Raw genomic sequence first — 22131 nt, forward strand, 5'->3', positions numbered from 1 at the left:
AAGATCTCTTTCAAACTTATTTTTACATGCAGGTCTCCCTCCTGTGTTTAAAGCCACTTGAGGATGGAGTAGCGAATCCTTCAGATTCTGACAGCAAAACATTTTGACAGTAGGCCATATACACATATATGGCTACTTCTGGAAGGCACTGAAACCTCTTGGCCCAGGCCAAGCGTGCCTGCTGTGACTGTCATCTTGGAGGGGTTGGATCAACTCTTTACACAAAAGCAAATCTTATTTCTTTGCCACAGAAATTACCTGAGATAAATACAGGCCTATGCTGTGGTCTCTTCCTCTCAGCTCTGTTTGCTGCAAGATGATTTGCTGTGGCAAACCTGCTGGGGAGCACGGTGTGTGATCTCTCCTTGAGATGTGACTGTCTCAACCAAAACCTAGTGAGGTACAAAGATACTGCAGTGAATGATTACAACCTATCAATGTAATAAATCAGGGATGCTCAACCTTGGGCCCATGCACCAAATTCACCCTGTGGAGCCATAGTATCTGGCCTGTGGGGCTCCCGATGGGTTGGGTAATTTGGCCATGGGGGAGCAGTGACAATTAATATAGCTACCCTCTCCTGCTGCTAAATCCCGAAACACCATGTCTTGAGCAGTGGGTCAGGGCTGAGCCACACCTCCTTCCCCCCACACAGCTGGATTAAAGCCAAGCCATGCCCCCTCCCTACACTGATTCGGGGCCAGACCACATGCCCTCCCCTATGAAGCTAGGTTGGGACTCCATTAAACCTCCTTCCCCCATGGGTTCGGTTGGGGTTTTGCCATGACCACCCCTGGTGCTGGTCTGAACCAGGCACTACTCATCTGGCCCAGTGACCAAAAGGTTGAGCATCACCATAACAAATAGCCCCATTCATGGCTTCCTAACAGGTTTCCTGTATTCTGCATAGCAAAAAGTAAGAGGGCTACAAGCATTTTACTTGTGTTGCTTGCTGTTAGACCACTGCTGTTATTTCTGCCATATCCTTCTTTCTCATCTCTTCCTTCTTTTCCTAGGTTGGTTCATTTATGTTCCTTCTTCAGCCTCTCTTTTGATCCCTAGGTCAGGACCAGTGCTTGAAAATGTTCATTTTGCCTTAAACCATTTGCACTGGCTTTCTATGGCAGGACTGGAGAGATGGATGTTTAAATGGAACGTCACTGTGAAATTGTTTTTTTTCTGTTCTTCCACTTCATTTCTGAAGCCATTTACATATAAAACCAATCAATGTTCTCCACCATGTTAAAATGTCTTAGAACCTCATATTTAAAAAATACAAAGCATTAGGGCCAAGCCCAGACCTGGATAAGTGATAACATTCCCCTTCAATGAGTGGACTTCCATCTATCATTGTTAATATGTAATTTTAGCAGTTTGTGAGCATAACTGCCAAAATATTATATTAAAAAGAATAGGGAGGGAAGAGGGTAATCAGAGTTACAAAATCTCAGGGTATCATGTATCAAGAACTGACAGGGGTAAAAATGAATATGTTCTATAGTTGGCAAGTGCTGGTTCTCAGCTTTCCAAAGTATAAAGCGCAGTCCATGGGATGACCCTCAGTCTGCCAGTTCTTTTATGGCTCTTACCCAATGCTATCCAACAACTCAGACTTTGGACAAATGTCATTTATTTCCTGCTTCTTCTTCTCATTTCCTGTGTCTGGATGAAAAAGCAGCACTTTGTTCATGAACAGAAGTGCTTTATTTGTAAAGTGGGTTTATATTGACTGGGATCATATGATCTTAATGGCTTTGGTATTGTTGACAAGTCTGGCAGTTGATAGCCTGGCCTCCCCTTCAAGCAAGGTATTGATTGGCTATTTTGGCAGGGGCCGAGATGCCACAGAGAAGTATTTTTTCATAGTGGAACAGCTGAAATCATAACTTAATGAGAGATCTGAGATTCCATTAGACTGAATAAGACCATAAGACAAGAATTAATGGAATTCTAGCTCATTTTAAATATGCACGTTACAGCAATGTACAGTGGATGTAACAAGTTCCTCCTCTGTTAAGAAAATTCAATTACATATTTTAAATATAAAAATGTTATTCATGGCTTAAATCCACAGGAGCAAGTTACTTATGCATTAGCCAATGTTCTTAATTTATTCTCATTGGGTTAGATTATGGCAGTGTAATATCAGAAGGCCTTATTACAGGACATAGCTGTAAAGTACTATTGTGGGAAGGTAGTGTTGACTTCTGGGAGTGGTACGGCCTTATGGTAAATTAGATTCAGCATGTCCAGATAAATGGTCTGGAAAATCTGCCAGGAAAGGAGACTATGAGAATGGAAAGCATCTGAAACCATCCCTACGTGCCCTGGGGAGGGGGTGGAGGGCATGACAGAGAGGGAACCTGCATAGCACAAACAGTGTACACTGCTGGTAAGAAGAGGATGGGGTAAGTATGGGCTAAGCACATGCCCTCAGCAGCTATTGATAAAGCTCCAGAGAGGTTCTGACTGTAGAGATGCTCCTTCTTTTGTTCAGGAGGATCCTGACGGCAGAGGATGTTGTCAGTGGCAACATCTGCCATCAGCACCTCCTGGACAACAGACTCTCATGCTTCTGCAAGAAGATGGGGTTAACTCCCAGCCCCAGGTTCAATGGCTCTGGACCCATCTTGTACCTAGACAATTAGCTTGTTTTAAGACTGTCACTTTGCTTGCACAGATGCAATGATATTTTGAAACAAGTTTTGCGTTCAACTTCATTAAGCTGGGCTTGTGCTGGCTGCAGCCTGTCAGAAAGACTTAGCTCCTTTTGCGTGGTCTGTTCCAGATCTCTTCTCTTCATAGATGACTTAGCAAATCAAGCTTCCTCTGTGAAATAAATGATTCAGGCTCTTACCATGCAAGAGAGAACTCTTGGCAGAGGATGTCAAGCAGAGCCAAAGTTGCTGGAATTTTAAAGAAAAATATATACAAGCCAGAAAATTATACAGGCAGTCATACAGGAAGTATATGGCTCACACATCAGCTGTTTTTGAATGAAGCTTTTAAATAATAGGTGTATCTTGAAACGCAAAGTTCTGTACAGATTTTATGAGGACAAAAATGTAAAACAAAATTCCAGGCTAAAACCACCATTCAATATAAAATTAGTTAACACTTGATTTTTTTGCAAAGCCAACATCATATTTCCCCTTGGGAAAATAACACATCATTCAATTTAGTACTGCCTTGATAATTAAGACACACAGACATCCATGGGTTTTGTATTATATTGCAACGTTAAAGAATATGGTGCATGTCTCGTAAAACTGCACATATGTGAGATAACGGACCATGCAGAGGAAAGAACAGACTTTGTCAGTGAAGGTGGTGAGTGCAGTGTGGGGAACTGTGGTCCATTAAGGAATTTTTCCCTGAATTGGATGTTTCCTCACCTGTAAGGGTTTGTGTAGGTCAGTGGTAATCAGTCAACCCTAGACTGAGATTGACCATCCGAGGCTCCACAATTGGAAGCGGCTGGAATACATGAGGAGCGGCGGGATGTAGGAGCAGCAAGATGCACGTGGCTGGGCTCCCTGCCGCCGGGACCAGGCTGGGTGAGTGGGACAATCCCCCTCTGTGCCCCCTGCCACCGAATGAGTAAGGCCCCGGCCGGGCCGGGGCAGGGTTAGGGCTTGGGCAGCTCATCCAGGTGTGCAGAGGGGGGGCTCCCGCCGCTGGATGCAGCCCGGCAGAGGCCCTGGGGGGGAACGTGTCTCCCCAATCTGTATGCTGGGCATTGCACCCTAATCCCTGCTGCAGCTCAGGGCTTGGGGTGCAAAGCCCAGCATACAGCAGCAGCTGCCTCACCCTGCACACAGGTTGTGGGGGACATGTGACCCCTGGGCCTCCACCAGGGTGCATCCAGCAACGGGAGCCCCTCACCCCCCACGCCTGGACAAGCTGCCTGGGCTCCAGTCCTCCCCTGGGTCAGCCCGGCCAGGGCCCCACTCACCCTTGCCCCACTCCCTCCCTCACCTTGGGGGCCTGTGTCTCTCCCCTCACCTCCCCTGACTGACTTGCTGGGCAGGAGGTAGTGTAGGAGGGGGGAGCAGTAGATTCTGGATTGCCCTTTTCTTCAAAAAGTGATCAATCACCTTAAAAAGGTTGGAGACCACTGGTCTAGGCAAATGTTACTTGTGAAAAGCCTAAACTGTTTTTTCATAGTAGTTGGGTTTTTTTAGGAATTTGTAAGCATTTCTAATGAAATAATTTTAGAGAGATCATTTTCATACACACATACATACATGCACAATATGTGTGTGTGAAAGTTATTCAGAAAAAAAGTGAATAGATTCAAATGTACTGAAGTTCTGCAAACCAATGAGAAAGCAAGAGTAACATATGCTAAAGCAGGGGTTTCAAACTCATCTGGCCCTGTGGGCTGGATGAGAAGCAGTCCACGGGCCAAGTTTGGCTTATGGACCCCATCCTCTCTGCCATCCACCTCCCCCAGCCTACCAGATCCAGTGCCATTCCAGCCAGTCTGAGACTTGCACTGCATGTGGCATAGATCCCAGAGGGGTCAGAATGGGAGCTGCAGAACTGGGAAGTATGCCATACATGGCACACACTCTAGTTAGTCCAGGACCCATGCTACACGCCCCAGCCATACTCAGCTGCATTCGGTGCCCATTCACGCCATGCCAGTATTCATGTTGCATGCACCTGCCCATGTGACATCCACTTAGAGTGGCTGGTGCAAGTGCTGTGTGTGGCATATATCCCTGGCCCCGCCTACAGGGCTAGTCCAGCATGTGCTGTGTCCCATGTGGGTCTGCTCAGACCCAGGGGCAGTGCTGGAGCCTGGATGGCAGGGCTCCATGGGCTGGATCTGGCCTGTGGGCCATATGGTCGATACCCTTGTGCTGAAGGAAATCCTGCAGGTCTCAGTGCATCCACATGCATGGTCTACCCCTCTGTACTGCATCTCACTTCTTCCCTTGCTCACCACATTTTTGTAATACACTCCTAAATGCAAGGACTAAAATAGGAGAGCGTAAGGCCAGGGGTAGTACATTCTGATTTGTTTTAAGTTAAGACTGTGAGCTGTTTAGGGTAGAGCACATTCTTCTTTATGCCTATGCTAAGGCCTGCAGAAGTTTATAATGGTCTCTAATAATAATAATAGTAATCACATGCTTTAAATCTTGGCAAACACATGTGGTGCAAAAGAGTGGGGTGGGGGGGAAGAGAGAAGGAATTTTGCAGTAACATCACAAACAAGAAACACTTGCACCATATAAATATTGTCCTTGACAGGGGCCTGTGCCAAACCAATAGCATACCCATTTAGAGAGGTTTTTCAGTAGCTCAGTATCCATTGCCCCAGACATAGTGAGATACCTCTGTTTACTTTTCTGTTGTGAGATTTTCTGGTTTGATGCCATTTTGGCTGTTACTCACAAAAGAATAGCCACACTGAGGAGCAGTAAAATGTTCTCCCTCTGAGCAAGTTCATCCTTCTCACTTTGTCTTTTCAAAGGAACTGATTTCAAAGGCAGCGTAAGTCAGAGAAGGTTGTTGCCCTTTGTTAAGAAAAGCAGTTTTCTAAAACTGGGTATTGTGCTGGCCATGTATAAATATGTGAACTGAATTCCTAGGAGTTTGGCTGGCAAACCTGCCCATCAGTGGAGAGAGAATATAGCTTTATGAGGTTTAGAAAATGATTGTAAGCAAAGTCAGCTAGTCAGTCTGGTACAGACAGGGGACTGACTGGCTAAGCAGAAGCTCTACAGAAAAAGACCTGGAAGTTACAGTAGACAATAAGCTGAATGAGCCAACAGTGTACCCCTGTTGCAAAGATGGCTAACGGCATACTGGCCTGCTTGCTAGCAGACTGAAGGCCCTCTATATAGCACTGGTGTGGCCACATCTGGAGTACTGCATCCAGTTTTGGTTCCTTCACTACAAAAAGAATGTGGACAAGTTGGGAGGGAGTCCAGTGGAGGGCAACAAAAAGGGTTAGGGGGCTGGGAAACATGCCCCCTAACTGAGGGAACTGGGCTTATTTAGTCCGGAGAATAGAAGACAGAAGGAGGATTTCATAGCATCTTTTAACTACCTGAAGGATAGTTCCAAAGAGGATGGAGCCAGACTGCCACCAGTGAGAACAGATGACAGAACAAGGAGCAATGGTCTCAAGTTGCAGCAAGGGAAATTTAGGTTCAATATTAGGAAGAATTCTCTCGCTAGGAAGGTAGTAAAAAGCACTGATACAGGTTACCCAGAGAGGATGTAGAATCTCCATCCTTGGAGGTTTTTAAGACCTATCTAGACAAAGCCTTGGCTGGAATGATCTAGTTGGGGATGGTCCTGTTTTGAGCAGGGGGTTGGACAGCTAGATGACTTCCTGAAGTCCCTCCCAACGCAAATTTTCTGTGATTCTAAGTCCACAAGACATCTGGTTCAGTCCAGTTCCAAAAGAAATTTAAATGAAACCTATCAGAGGTCATTTATTAGAATCAGCCCTACTGGGTACAGGCTGGACGAAGAACTCAGCAATCTGAAGAAAACCTGCTGCTAACTGAGTGCTACCACCCTTCTCCCACCTCCTGAGTCTCCTCTGCCAGTGTAGGTGAGAATCTATGTTGTGCTGTCACAGGTAGCCAAATAGACTTTGGGATAAATGTTTTTATGTTTTGAAGTGCAAGCAAAAAAAGGGTTGGGTTGTAGACCTGCTTCCTTTCTCAGTATCCAACCCACCAGGTTATTTGTAATCTGGGTAACAACACATAAATCACTAGTCCAAGCATTGACGCTTGCTTGAATTTCAGCCTGCCATGTAAAAGAACTGATCCTCTTGAAGTTGATCTTCTCTGAGGCAGCAGGGGACAGAAATCCTGAGAGGCAGAGGACACCATCCCTGATATCATGGGAGATGAAGCACTGACAGGGACTGCACTGCACAAGGAAGGTCTCTCTGGATGAACAAAGTGGGACAGAGAAATCAAGAGGACCAAAATAAATGAAGGGGAAAGAAGTTTTTCTTTGATTGGAAGGATTTTGTTTTCCTGGTTTTAATAGCCCTTCTCCACTTGTCTTGCTTTATTGCCCTTCTGCTTTAAAGATTAGCACCTATCTTTCACTCAACACAATGGCTATGGATTTCCCCCTCTGTCCTGTGACCCATGGAGCCACGGGCCCCGTGGACGCACCGTGTTCAGTGCATGTACACTGTGGGAGGAGGGTTCATCTCCACCTGGCACAACAGCAATTTGCTGACTTTGTCCAGTGATTGGTAAGGTATGTGCCACTTGTTTCCCTGCTGTTGAGGTAGAATGCCCATGGAAGTGGTAACTTCTCTGAGTCCACGTGCATCATTTAAAAACTCATTTTCTTTTAAAATGCAGTGTCTACTGAGGGCATGTTTACATGGTCAGAGGACCTTGCAAAGGAGTGCCTCAGTGAAGTCTGGCATGCCTGCTCTAGATGTGCTACCCCAAAACCAGATTTGATGAAGTTGTTTTCTTGTGGTGCACTTTGTTGGGCAAGATTATGAGGGTGCACCCACTGCTGTACCAAAGCAGCAACCTTACACCCATCTAGGGCAGGGGGGTGGGGGGTGGATCAGGGATGCTGTGCTTCACTGAAGATCTCCCTAGTGTTGTCTTTTGATTGTGTAGACATACTGCTGTGGCCTAATTCTCCACTTCCTTGTGCTATCACCTGCACCTGTGCAAACAGGTACATCAGAAGCTACCTAAACAAGAGTAGCATTTGGCCCCACTTGGTACTGACAATACAAATGGCAAGGCAATGGATGATCAGCCCCCGTCTCCAATTCCATTTTTCAATTCTGACTCTTATTAAACTGTCATCTGTTATTCATGGCATCTCTAAATATGCTCATCAAGGTCAATGCATTCCAGGATGTGGTTGATTACTCAGAAGTGTTCTGATATTTCATGATTAAATATCTAGCTTCAGTCTTCTAGGTTTAAAAAAGCTCTGCTTCATTATAACATCCAGATAAGAAGACAGTCTATCACATACCTGACAGAGTGGGTATATATGGTCCATGACTTTTCAATAGGTATTCACAGAATCATAGATGAATAGGGCTGGAAGGGACCTCAAGGCAGGAATATTACTATCTAAACCATCATAGCCAAGTGTTAGTCTAACCTATTCTTAACTTCTAAAGGTGGAGGATTCACAGTCTTGCCAGGCCATCTATTTCAATGGATAAGCACATAGTTGGTTAGAAAGTTCTTTCTAATACCTGACCTAAATTGCCTCTGCTGCAACTACGCCATTGCTTCTTAGACTGTTTTCTGTGGCCACAAGAGACAGGACATCACCATCCTTGTTACAGCCAGGTATTTGAAGATTTATCATGTTCCCCCATTAGTCTTCTCTTCTCCTGAATAAGTAATCCCAGGTCTTCCAACCTCCCACTGGACTTCCCAATTTGTCTTTTGAAGTGCGGTGGACACAGCACTTTAGACCACACCAGTGCTGAATGGGGTGGAAAAGTCAGTTTCCTTGACTTGCTGAGGACAAACCCATTGGTATTACCCAGTAGACTATGGAGCTGGGGGGCTGGGTTTGTGTTCTGGTTTGTTTTTTTTAAATGAAGAGAACACACTGTTGGCTCATATTTAGTTTGTGGTCCATTATAATCCGCAGGTCCTCTTCTGCAACACCGCTGTCTAGAGTGTTGTTCTACAATCTGTATTTCTGGATGCAATTTTTCTGTTCCAAGTTTAGGAATTTTTATTCATCCCAACTGAATTCTATTCTGTTAATTTCAGGCCATTTCTCCAGTTTAAATCAAGGCTATTCTAAATCCTAATTCTACTCTCCAAAGCATTTACAATTCCATCTAGCTTTGTGTGTCCTCTACATATGTACTACCTGTGCATGCTCAATACCATCCTCTAAATCAGGAGCAGGCAATTATTTTGGGTGGAGGGCTGCTTACCCAGTTTTGGCAGGCTGTTGAGGGCTGCATGGGTAGCCCTGCCCCTTAACAGGTGCCCCAGCCCTTGACAGGTGCCCCGTCCCCTGGTCACCATCTTGGGACCAGTGTCCCAGGGCCAGCACCGGTGGGGCCCAGAGCAGGGTGCAGGCTGGCAGGGGTCTGTGGAGCTGGGCTGGGCTGCACCAGCAGGGAGTGGGGGAGCTGGCCTGGCTCCATAGAGCCCCTGCCGGCTGGGACCCCATGCTCCTGCCACCTTGCTCAGGCCCCGCCGTACTCCTGCTGGCTCCTGTACCCACTCACACCCAGTGCCCCCAGCCCCACAGTACAGGCAGGGGCAGCACACAGCCCCAACCCCTTGCTCGCTGGCAGGGAAGAAGCTGGTGCTGAGCACAGTGAAAAGCAGCCCCTCGCCTGCCCCAGGGCTGGCGCTCCTTGCTGCAAGTACTCGCAGCCCACATGGAGCTGTCTGAAGCAGGCACAGGCAGCCCCACATAGGCTGCAAGCAGCTACAGTGCAGGATGCTGGCCACGGGGCGAGCGAGGGGCCGCTTTTCCCTGCGCTCACCACCAGCTTGTAACCCTGCCCCGCTGCCAGCCTGAGCTCCGTGCCCGCTCCGTTCTTGCCAGTTGGCAGCAGCAGCTGTGACCCTCCACTTGCCACGCTGGGCAGTGTTGGCTGCTGCTGCCCACCCAGAGCTCAAGTGCTGGGCAGCCCAGAGGCGGCAGTGGCAAAAACTGCCAGGCGCAGCAAGTGGGGGGGGGCCACAACTGCTGCCACCATGCACAACCCCAACGGGCAAGGCCGGAGCCACCACAGGGCCCAGGCTGACAGTGGGGCTGGGTTACAAGGTGGTGCTGAGCATCAGGCGGGAAAAGCGACCCCTTGCCTGCCCCATGGCCGGTGCCCCATGCTGCAGCCACTCACAGCCCACCTGGGGCTGCCTGTGCCCACTCCCAACAGCCCAAGTGGGCTGCGAGCAGCTGCAGCAGGGAGTGCTGGCCACATGGTGGGGAAGAGCTGCTTTCCTCCGTGCTGGGAAGGAGCAGGGAAGGAGCCCAGGGAAAAGCTGAGGGGGGGGTGGGGAAAGCAGCCCCTTCCCCGCCCCATAGCCAGTGCTCCCTTCTGCAGTCACTCGCAGTCTGTGTGGGGCTATCCGGAGCAGGCACAGGCTGTGAGTGGCTGCAGCATGGGGCGCCAGTCACGAAGCAGGCAAGGGGCCGCTTTCTACCCCCTACACTCAGCTTTTCCCAGGGACACTTTTCCCTGGGCTCCTTCCTTGCCTGGGGTCCTCCCCACTCCTTACCTGAGGTTTCAGCTTGGGGCAGCCACATGCTCCCAGGCCAGAAGCCCCTGCTGGGGCTTCGGGCTGGGGGGGCAGGGCTGGGTGAGCCCTGCTGTTGTGGGAGCCCGCTGGGCTTGTCCTGGGTCTTACTGCCCTTGGTTCCTGTCATTTTTGACAAGAACCAAGAGCAGATAAATATTAATTTTCTAAATTTCTTAGGGGCCCCGTGGGCTAGACAGAATGGCCTTGCGGGCCAGATCCAGACCACGGCCATATTTTGCCCACCCCTGCTCTAAATCATTAATGAAGATACTAAATAGCAGCAGACCCAGGACAGATTCCTGGGTAACTCCCTTGAAACCTCACCCAACTAGGAACGGAGCCATTGGTGACTGCACTTTCAGCATGATGATCCAACCAGGTATGTATCCACCTTGCATTAGATTAATCTAGACCATACGTTCTTGGTTTACTACTGGGAACATCATGGGAGACTGTCAAAAGCCTTGCTAAACCTCAAGGCTTATTACATTCACTTCTCTTTTCCCATCCACAGATCCTTTCACCTTTTTATAAGAGAAAAAAAATCAGTTGGTTAAGCATGCTCCTAACAACCCCTGTTAGCCATTTCTGATCACCTTGTTCTTCTCTACTCGCCTGTCTTGTTCTTCTCTAGGTGCTTAGAAATAGATTCTTTGAAGTTCCATAATCTTTCCAGATATCAAGGCTAGACTCATTGGTTTGTCATTACCCAGATTGTCGTTCCCTTTTTAAAAAGATGGACACAACTCTTCCAGTTGTTCGGGATATCACCCAACCTCTGTGAGGTCTCTCCGTGGCTCTACAATAACTCCAGCCAATTCCTTGAGTACTGTACAGTGAACTTAATCCAGCCCTCCTGACCTAAAAAACATTCAACTTCCTTAAATAATTGCTACTCTAGGCTGAGTATCTCCACCCTTATCATTGCTGCTCAGTGTATTCATCAACTAAAAATTGACCTTATTCATGAAGACTGGAATTAAAAAAAAATAATTAAATACTTTAGCCTTCACTATATCATCCATTATAAGAGTACATTTCCTTTTCTTCATTCACATCAGGATAGCCTGCTCTTCTGTCCTTAATATGGTCTCTTTGATGTACAACCAATTCTCCTGTACATCTTCTCTCTCAGACTTGTGTCTAATGGTATCCTGCCCATCAGTTTGCTAGGTTTGATCAACTTAACAGTAGAAAAATATGAATTCCTTGTGATAGCACAGTTTGCTATAAACAGGGTGGGGGTTCAGATTTTCAGAAGTTCTGACTACTTACAGCCCAAGTTCAGGAACTGCAAGTGTTCAAAATCTTTGGAAATCAAACCTTAATTATTCTTGCATGTTAGGTCATCAAGGTAATGAAATAGAATCATGGAAAAATTAGGCTTGGAAGGGACCTCAGGAGGTCATCTACTCCAACCCCATGCTCAAAGCAAGACCATCCCAGCCAAGGCTTTGTCTACCCCAGTCTTAGAGGTTTTTAAGGATGTCAATTCCACAGCCTCCCTGGATAGCCCCTAGTGAGAAAGTTCTTCCTAATATTGAACCTAAATTTCCCTTGCCGCAACTTGAGACCATTGCTCCTTGTTCTGTCATCTGCCACCACTGAGAACAGTCTGGCTCCATCCTCTTTGGAACCCCTTTCAGATAATTAAAGACTGAAATGATTTCTTTACAAAGAATGCCAGGACCTGGACCTTCAATCATTTCCTACATTTGAGAAATACTTACAGTACTTTCTATCAAACACCTTGATGGACAGCTGGCTAATTGAAAAGCTTGAATAAGAAAACTTTATGCATTCCCCATCCTGTTTAATGTGTTCAACATAACTATTTTACAGGTAATGAGTTCAATTTTAAATGTCACTTCTAGTGTCTGATAGTCTTATGCTCCGGCACTCCCTGAGCTATAAGTGGCAAGATAATTCCACTGTGCGGGCATTTTCCAATACATGTGGACCATTGTTAATTAGGCAGCAGGTTTTGCAGTAAACCTTTTCTGCATTATATTATTTTTCACTGTCCCAGTGCCATCTCCCTGTGAGTCAGGCAAATCCATAAATGTCACTACATTGAGACTCATGCAGGCCATTGTCAACAGCAACTGCTGTAACAATGTGACAAGAAAAATCATAGTTTCAAAAGTCCTTAAAAGGCATCAGCTTATGACTCACCAATATTTGTCATTTTAGTACATCTCCAATTAAATGTTACCCTAGTTCATTGAGCAACTAGACATTAGTTAATGTACTGAGCTCTACCTTTTCAGTACTTCTTTTCAAATAAGTGCTTCTATATTCTCTGAAGTAGGTGTTGTATATGTGCTGCATTTTGTTCTTTGTAAGAACAATGACAGTCTTCTTTTGTTGATGAAAATCACAATGACATCTTCTTACCAAGGAGTTACTCATTGGTGACGTGGTAAGAAAAAACCTGTGATGCAACAGCAGTACTACTCAAAAACAGCAAGGGATCACCTGATGCTGCCTCCACTATTGACATAATAAGATAGATGAGAAAGAAAACAACAATACATTCAAAAGCCAACATTGTCAAATATGAGTTCCTAAAATAGATACTTTAATGGCAAACACGGTGTTAGGTATTTAGATGTTGGCATCCATCTTTGACTGTTCTTGGCCACCTGAACCCTCTTCCCACATATACTAAAACACACTGACTGTAGCAGGATAAGCCCTGAGGGAAGCCGTGATGCCCCCTGGTGGATGCCTTGCCCACTCTCACCCGACTTGCTTGCCTTGATGGTAAAAAGGAAGTAGAAAAGCTGATGAGTTCTGGGTGCTCCACCTAGTTCTGTTTCACCTTGGGTTCAATCTGGCTCACTTGAATCGGGGCTCTGACCGTGCTGCACAGTCTCTTCGCCCAGGGCTCTTACACCTATAGACACCAACTCCACCTGTGGGGCTCCAACCCCTCTGGCCCCAATTGCCTTAAGGGATAAAACTGTGGCTTTGTGCTACCATCATCACTATGCCCATACCTCACAGATATTACTCTTATTATTTTGCACACCAGGCCCTCTAACACTCCTAATGCTCTAGCCCACCAGGTCCCTGACCCTGGCTAGGCCACTTTTACTCTTTCCCTTTCACTGTGCGCAAACTCTCACCCTTAAGCTGCTGGCTCTTCGCAGCTTCAAGGTACCTGTGTGTTGCCTGGGTTTTCCCCCTCTTGCCACACAGACTAGCAGGAGTTCTGCTCTCAATGGGAATTAGAGCCAGACTACCTTCTGTGGTTTAACAGCCAGGCTTTTAGTATGCTTTTAGTAGGCCTTATGATCACATGGCTTTCACCTTTCCAGAGGTTTCTAAATAGGCCAGTACTCAGCCTGCTTTCAGGTAATACAGCTTAAACACTGAGCTGCAGTCCCTGCTGCACTTTAGCATCTTGTAGTTTTCCTTGGCTGCTTGCTGATCTGCAGCTGGCCTTTGCTCTGCTGCTTACCTACTTGCAGTCCTTCAGTTTCATAGTTTAATAGTTGGTAGGGTTGTAAGGAACCTAAGCAGATCATCTAGTCCGACCCCCTGCCATGGCAGGAAAGAGTACTGGGGTCAAACGACCCCAGCAAGGTGTTCATCTAGCCTCCTCCTGAAGATCCCCAGGGTAGGAGCCAGCACCACTTCTCTTGGCAGTTGGTTCCAGATCCTAGCTGCCCTGACCGTGAAGTAGCGCCTCCTGATGTCTAGTCTGTATCTACTCTCTGTCAATTTATGGCCGTTATTCCTAGTTATTCCCAGTAGTGCTCGGGGGAACAGGGACTCTCCCATTGCCTGCTGGTCTCCCTTGGCCAGTTTATAGATGGCCACCAGATCCCTTGTCAGCCTTCTCTTATGGAGGAGGCTGAACAGGTTCAGGTCCCGTAGCCTCTCCTCATGGGGCCTGCCCTGCTGTCCCCTGATCATGCGAGTGGCCCTCCTCTGGACCCTCTCCATGTTGTCCACTTCCCTCCTGAAGTGCGGCGCCCAGAACTGGACGCAGTACTCCAGCTGCGGCCTGACCAGTGCCGCATAGAGGGGGAGGATCACTTCCTTGGACCTGCTTGAGATGCATCTGTGGATGCATGACAAGGTATGGTTGGCCTTCCTGACTGCATCCTCACATTGGTGGCCCGTGTGCATCTTGGAGTCAATGATGACACCAAGATCCTTTTCTGCCTCTGCACTGACGAGAAGGGAGTTCCCCAGCCTGTAGGTATGGTGCTGGTTCTTCCTCCCCAGGTGCAGCACCTTGCACTTGTCAGTGCTGAATCCCATCCTAGTCTCATCCGCCCACCCCATAACCTGTCCAGATCCAATTGCAGCCTGTCCCTTCCTTCTCCCACTCCTCCCCACATCTTAGTGTCATCTGCAAATTTGAACAGGGTGCTTTTCACCCCCTCGTCCAAGTCGCTGATGAAGATGAACAATGCGGGCCTGAGGACCGAGCCCTGGGGGACCCCACAGCCTGCATCCCTCCAGGTCGAAAATGACCCGTCCACCACCACCCTCTGGGTGTGGCCCTCCAGCCAGTTGGTGACCCATCTGACTCTGTAGGCATTGACACCACAGTCTCCTAATTTTTTAATGGGGTGAGAGATAGTGTCGAAGGCCTTCCTGAAGTCCAAAAAGACTACATCCACCGCAACATCTGTGTCCAAGGATTTTGTGACCTGGTTGTAGAAGGCCACCAGGTTGGTCTGACAGGACCTGTCTCTAATGAACCAATGTTGGTTGCCCCTAAGCATACACTCTCCTGCTTGCCCCTTGCAGAAGTGCACCTGGATAATTTTCTCAAACAGCTTCCTCAGGACCGAGGTAAGACTAACAAACAGGCCTATCATTTCCTGGATCCTCCTTCCTCCCTTTTTTAAAAATGGGGACCACATTGGCCCTCTTTCAGTCCTCTGGCACCACACCAGAGCACCACAAGTGCAATGACCTCTGCTAATTCCCTCAGCACTCTGGGGTGGAGATCATCTAGACCTGCTGATTTGAACACATCCAGTCCCACCAGAAGTTCCCTGACTAGGTCCTCTCTCACCCTAGGCCTGGCTGTGTCTTCCCTGGAACCATTGGGGATCCCAGTGGGGGGATGACCTGGTCCCTGCTCAGAAAAATGGAGGCAAAGAAATTCTTAAATAGGTTGGCTTTGTCGTCTGGTGAGACCACCAGATTTCCACGCGTGTCCTGCAGAGGCCCCACGTTACTCAGTACCTTCTTTTTACCTCCTATATATTTAAAAAAGAACTTCTTGTTGTCCTTGATCTGGGTGGATAGTCCCAGTTCCATCTCTGCCTTGGCCTTCCTAAAAGCCCCCCCTACAATCCTGAGCAACGGAGATATAGTCCTACCTGGTGATGGCCCCTCCCTTCCATTGGGTGTACACCTCCTTTTTACCTTTTTAGCCAGGTCAGTGCTGGCTTCCAATCCTTCAAGTAGCAGGGATTAGGGGACCCTGCTACACAATACTACCCAAAAGGTTAACATATACAATGCAAAACTATTCACAGTATCAGCCCCAGTTGGAAGATTTTTTTTTAAACTGGAAAAAAACCAGAAAATACTAGAACTCCAAATAATAGGAATCAAAAATCTTTAACAAATTCCTTACAAAAAGGGTATGCTTCTGTGACGGGCTATCTGGTAATGATTTGACCCAGGGGTTTTGAAAGGGTAAAAGATGATTGGAGGGCTTGGGATTCCCTTTCCTCACCAATCAGGCCCCAGAGACTCACCCTCCCTGTCCCCTGATTGGCCCCTTGGGTCACCTGGAGGAGGATAAAAGGGGCAGCACAGCTGACTCAGAGGAGACCAGCGATGGATCACAAGGAAGGAGTTTCAAAGAGCTGGGCCAGCAGGGCTGGAGCAGTTGCCCCTGCAAGAAGAACCTGAAGGAGAGGGACCTGCAGGCAGCAGTGGGACCCTCAGCAGCACGGTGTGCAGCTGGCAGGAGAGGCTCCCCAGCTCCAGCAAGAAGCAGAGCAATGACCAAAGAGGTTCCCAGCAAGAAGCCAGGAAGCTCAACATGAGGCAGGGACTCCTAGAAGGTCAACCCCCACAGCAGCTTAGAGCTGTACCAGCGCTGGTGGCTGCGTGGTAGGGTTTTTGCCTTCCTCATGGAAGAGTTGAGTTTAAATCCCAGCTGAATTAAATCAGAGTGAATGAAGTTACAGTGAGAAATTCTTGTTGCAGTGGAAGGGGGTCATTGTGTTTTCCTTCTTTCCCCCCTCCAGGTACCTAGGCCCTATATTTCTTGTTATTTGATTTTTTGTATTTTGTGCATTTTATATTTTGCCAACCAGTATTATTTACTGTGCTTTTTGTGTTCTATATTTTGTTAAACCTGTCTTTTGTCAACTGGATGAATATGTGAACAAATGTAAATGCCTAACCTTTATTGAATCCTGCCCCCTCAGGGCATTGTAGTGTCCCCAGTACCCCCTGGTTTGTACATGTTATATTCCCACTACTGTTTTCTCATTAAAAGGTAAATGGTTAAGTCCCCATTGGTGGTCTGGCTCTGCTCTATAGGGGAAGAAGGGTTCCTACACCTCCCACAGCGCTTGTGCACCTGCTCTGATCCCTTCAGTTGGAGAGGGGGTACCTCTTAGTTTCATAGTAGCTAGAGTCGGAAGGGACCTAGGTAGATCATCTAGTCCGACCCCCTGCCTTGGCAGGAAAGAGCACCGGGGTCAGATGACCCAGGCAAGGTGCTCATCTAACTTCCTTTTAAAAATCCCCAGGCTAGGAGCCTGCACCTGCTAAGGCAGGGGGTCGGACTAGATGATCTACCTAGGTCCCTTCCGACTCTAGCTACTATGAAACTATGAAACCACTTCCCCTGGAAGCTGGCTCCAGGCCCTAGCCGCCCTGACTGTGAAGTAGCGCCTCCTAATATCTAATCTAAACTTACCCTCCGCCAGCTTGTGACCGTTATTCCTGGTCACTCCTGGCAGCGCACGGGGGAACAGGGACTCACCCAATACCTGCTGATCCCCCCTGACCAGTTTGTAGCAGGCCACAAGGTCCCCCCTTAACCTTCTCTTGTGGAGGCTAAACAGGTTCAGGTCCCGTAGCCTCTCCTCATAAGGCCTGCCCTGCTGACCCCTGATCATATGAGTGGCCCTCCTCTGAACTCTTTCCATATCGTCCACGTCCCTCTTGAAGTGTGGCGCCCAGAACTGGACGCAGTACTCCAGCTGCGGCCTGACCAGTGCCGCATAGAGGGGGAGGATCACCTCCCTGGACCTGCTCGAGATGCATCTGTGGATGCATGACAGGGTACGGTTGGCCTTCTTGACTGCCTCCCCACACTGCCGGCCCATGTTCATCGTGGAGTCAATGACGACTCCAAGATCCTTTTCCGTCTCCGTGCTGGCAAGAGGGGAGTTCCCCAACCTGTAAGTGTGGTGCCGGTTCTTCCTCCCCATGTGCAACACCTTGCACTTATCAGTGTTAAACCCCATCCTATTCTCATCCGCCCACCGTTGCAACCTGTCAAGGTCAGCTTGTATCCTATTGCACCCTTCTAGTGCACCCACATCCCCCCACATCTTAGTGTCATCAGCAAACTTGAACAGGGTGCTTTCTACCCCGTCATCCAAGTCACTGATGAAGATGTTGAACAGTGCGGGCCCGAGGACCGAGCCCTGCGGAACCCCACTGCCCACGTCCTTCCAGGTCGAGAAGAACCCATCCACTACCACCCTCTGGGTGCGGCCCTCCAACCAGTTGGCGACCCATTTGACCGTGTGGGCATCGACACCACAGTCTCCCAGCTTTTTGATGAGGACAGGGTGAGAGACAGTGTCGAAAGCCTTCCGGAAGTCCAGAAAGACTACATCCACAGCAACCCCTGCGTCTAATGATTTGGTGACCTGATCGTAAAAGGCCACCAGGTTGGTCTGACAAGACCTGCCACTGATGAACCCATGTTGGTTGCCCCTGAGCATGCATTCCCCCGCAAGGCCCTCCTGGATGTGTGCCAGGATAATTTTTTCAAAGAGCTTACCCGGGATTGAGGTAAGACTAACTGGCCTGTAATTTCCCGGGTCCTCTTTTTTTCCCTTTTTGAAGATAGGGACCACATTGGCCCTCTTCCAGTCCTCCGGCACCTCACCAGAGCACCACAAGTGCTCATAGAGTCGCACCAGGGGTCCCGCAATGACCTCGGCCAGTTCCTGTAGAACCCTAGGGTGAAGATCGTCCGGACCAGCGGACTTGAACACGTCCATCCTCTCCAGAAGTACCCTAACTAACTCCTCGCTAACCCCTGGCCCAGGCATGTCTCTCCCGGGGCCCGAGGGGGGCCCAGCAGGGAGGTGGCTGGACTGGTCCCTACTTAGGAAGACGGAGGCAAAGAAATCGTTAAATATGTTAGCTTTGTCATCTGGCGTGATGACTAAGTTGCCCATCGTGTCCTGCAGGGGCCCCACATTACCCGGGACCCTCTTTTTACCCCCTATGTATTTGAAGAAGGACTTCTTATTGTCCTTAATCCGGGAAGCTAGTCCTATCTCCATCTCTGCCTTGGCCCTCCTGACTGCCCCCCTACATCCTTGGGCGACTGTAACATAGTCCTTCTTGGTGATGACCCCATCTCTCCATTGGGTGTATGCCTCCCTTTTAGCAAGGAGACATTCCCGGATGGTCTTAGTGAGCCATGGGGGTTTATGTGCCCTCCTGCTCCCTTTGACCCTTGTTGGGATTACCTGCCTTTGGGCATGGAGGATCGTCTCCTTAAGGAGCAACCACTCACCTTCGACATCTGATTCCCTTCCCCTCTGGGTCCTCAGCGCTTCCCCAACGATCCTCCTTAGCTTGTTGAAGTCAGCCCTCCTAAAGTCTAGGGCTGTTGCCTTGCTGCAGCCCTTTGTCACCTTACGCTGGATGGTGAATTCCAGCAAGCGATGATCACTGTCTCCCAGGTGGCCCATCACCCGCAGCCCCCTCACCAGGTCATCACCCGTGGCCAGCACCAGGTCCAACAAGGCGTCTCTCCTGGTGGGGCTGTGCACCTCCTGGGTTAGATGGAGGTCCTGCACTCTGGCTAAGAACCGACGTGAGCGATCAGACTTGGCTGACTGCTCCTCCCAGCAGATGTCTGGGAAGTTCAGGTCCCCCATGATGACCACATCCTTAGCCCTCACTGCCTCTGTGAGCTGACCTAAGAATTCCTGGTCGAGCTCTTCTCCCTGGTTGGGAGGTCTATAGTAGACTCCCACCGTTAAGTCTCTCTCCCCTGGACTGCCTTTTACTCTAACCCAGAGCACCTCAGAGTGCCCCCCCTCTACCCCCTTGCTAATTAACGAGGAAGTATATTCCTCCTTGATGTAGAGTGCTACTGCTCCACCTTTCCTTCCTATCCTGTCCCTCCTGTATAGCCTATAGCCCTTGACACTCACCGCCCAGTCATGCGATGAGTCCCACCACGTTTCTGTGATCCCTACTATGTCAGGGCTGGTGACAGCTAGGAGGAGGGCGAGTTCCTCCTGCTTCTTCCCCATACTTCGAGCATTCGTGTAGAGGCATTTGAGGCCTCCAACGGTTGTGCCTACTGACCCCCTAGTCTCAGCAATGCCCTGTCCCCCATCACTTACCTGTTTCTCCCTTTTGACCATTGGTCTGGGCTCGCTGGCTGTTGCTGGGCCTGGTAGTTCATTGTCTCCTCCGCCCTCATCTTCCCCCTCCCCCGACGAGCCTAGTTTAAAGCCCGCCGAAGGAGGTTCACCAACCTGGAAGAGAACACACGCTTACCTTTAGGGGAAAGGTGGAGCCCATCCCATCCCAGCATGTCTCTCATCACGATGTGCCGGTCATGGCTGAGGAAGCCAAAGCCCGCCTCGAAGCACCATTCCTGTAGCCTCCAGTTGGTCTCCGCTATGCACATCTCGTGGCGTCTGCCTCGACCGCTCACTGGCAGGATGGAAGAGAAGACCGCCTGTGCGCCCATCTCCCTCAGCACACCTCCCAGAGCATGGTAGTCCTCCATCAGGCGATCAGGGACTCTCCTGGCCGCATCGTTAGTACCCACATGGACAAGGACCATGGGGTAATAATCGGTGGGCTGGATGATGGACTGGAGCATCCCCTTCACATCCTGAATCTTCGCTCCGGGCAGGCAGTAGACCTCACGTGCTGAGGGATCCTGGTGACAGATGGGGCCCTCCGTACCTCTCAGGATGGAGTCACCAATCACGATGACGCGACGCTTCCTCCTCTTAGGCCTCTTGACTCCCGCCGCCCGCACAGGACATTGTGTGCGCAAAGTCTCCTCCCTGGTATCTTCCACTGCTCCCTCCTCCTCCAGGGCTGCCAGGACCTCATATCTGTTCTCCAGATGGACAGGAGGAACTGGTGCCGCAACATGGTTAATAGCCCTGGCGCGGGAGACCGTCTGCCACTCAGCAGTGGAGAGCTCATCCCGGGCTGCCCTCTCCTCTGTCATACCACCCTGCAGAGAAAGAAAATACCTATCAATTTCCTCCTCTGCCTCACGGATTCCCCTCAGCCTGCTAACCTCCTCCAGGAGCTCCCGCACCCGTTCCTCCAGGGTCCTAAGGTGGATACCTACAGGACAGGTGCAGGAGTCCCCAGTCCCTGCCCCCTCAGACCTTGCCGGGCAGTTCCCGCAGGCCAGGGGGTTGGAGGATGGCAGCCCCCCCAAGGGCTCCGTCTGGGTGGAGGCCTCGGACAAGCCCCGGGAAGGCCGCGCCCCCCATGCAGGGGCCCAGGCAGAACTCCGTGTCGACACCATCGCAGGAGTTGCTGCCCTTACTAGCAGAGCAGGGGTCAGCCTCTGGGCCCCGCCTGCTCACCCGCCGGCGCAAACGCCGGCGCGCTCTTACAGACCGCGCCTGTTTGCGCGCTCTGTTCGTGCGGCTCTTGGAGCACCGCCTGAGTTACACTTCTCAGTTATGATCTAGATTTACTTAGTACAGGGCTGGAGGGAAGGAACAGAAATGGCTCCCTGACCTCTGTACCTCAATATTTAGGTCAGTTGGGTCCTACTCAATTCCAGGGCTAAGTTAGAGCAGCTTCAGGGCTATTTTCATTTCTACTTAGCTGTGCACAGTTCCAGCCAAAGTGGATGCCTTCTTCCCCTGCCCCAAAGTAGCTAATATTCTTAAGCCATAGAACTGTTATATCTTCCCTATACTACCTAATAAATCCACCCATCATGGAGATATTCTGTAGGGCCTGGAGGTACCTGACTTTATACTGGATTACAGAGGGCTGCAGTATGACTGACAGTTAGGACCAGAGACTTGTTTCCAGATACTGAAATACCGTAATGATGGGCACATGAAGATATGCACACTGTAATTTCCATTAGCCTTCAACTACCTACTGTTTAGGCTAAAGTATCCATAGGTGATAACATTGTCTTATATCAGCATAGACAGTACATCTCATTTGAGTTTACATCTTTTCCTTTTTAAGACTGTAGTATGGTAAGTAATTGCAAATATATCAAGCAGGTTAACTTCAATGAAACAACTTTTAAGAGGAATAATGCAAGTCAGCAAAGTTGCTTTCACTAAAATAGTCTGCCAGGAACATATTTTTAACCTGCTCATTACTGAAGCAGTGCTTCCTCTGAAGACAGTTAAGTCAGAGGGAATTTTGCCTGAGTCAATATTGAGTCAAAAAAGAGGAAAGATTTCAGTTTTGCCTTACTAAGGACAGAGCAATTGCATCTGCTCATCCAGCTTTCATCCATCTGCCGTACATGCTAAAAAAAAGTTTGTGAACTATAACTAAACTAATGCAATATTGTGATGGAAATCTTAAAAGAATCAATAAAGCCATATTTATATTTCTTTGATATCTATATAATGTTGATATTTTGCACACACATTATGAAAGCATATAGTAAATA

This window comes from Crocodylus siamensis, chromosome 3 (assembly GCF_052110815.1).
Source record: "Crocodylus siamensis isolate JL-2025a chromosome 3, ASM5211081v1, whole genome shotgun sequence".
Lineage (NCBI taxonomy): Eukaryota > Metazoa > Chordata > Crocodylia > Crocodylidae > Crocodylus > Crocodylus siamensis.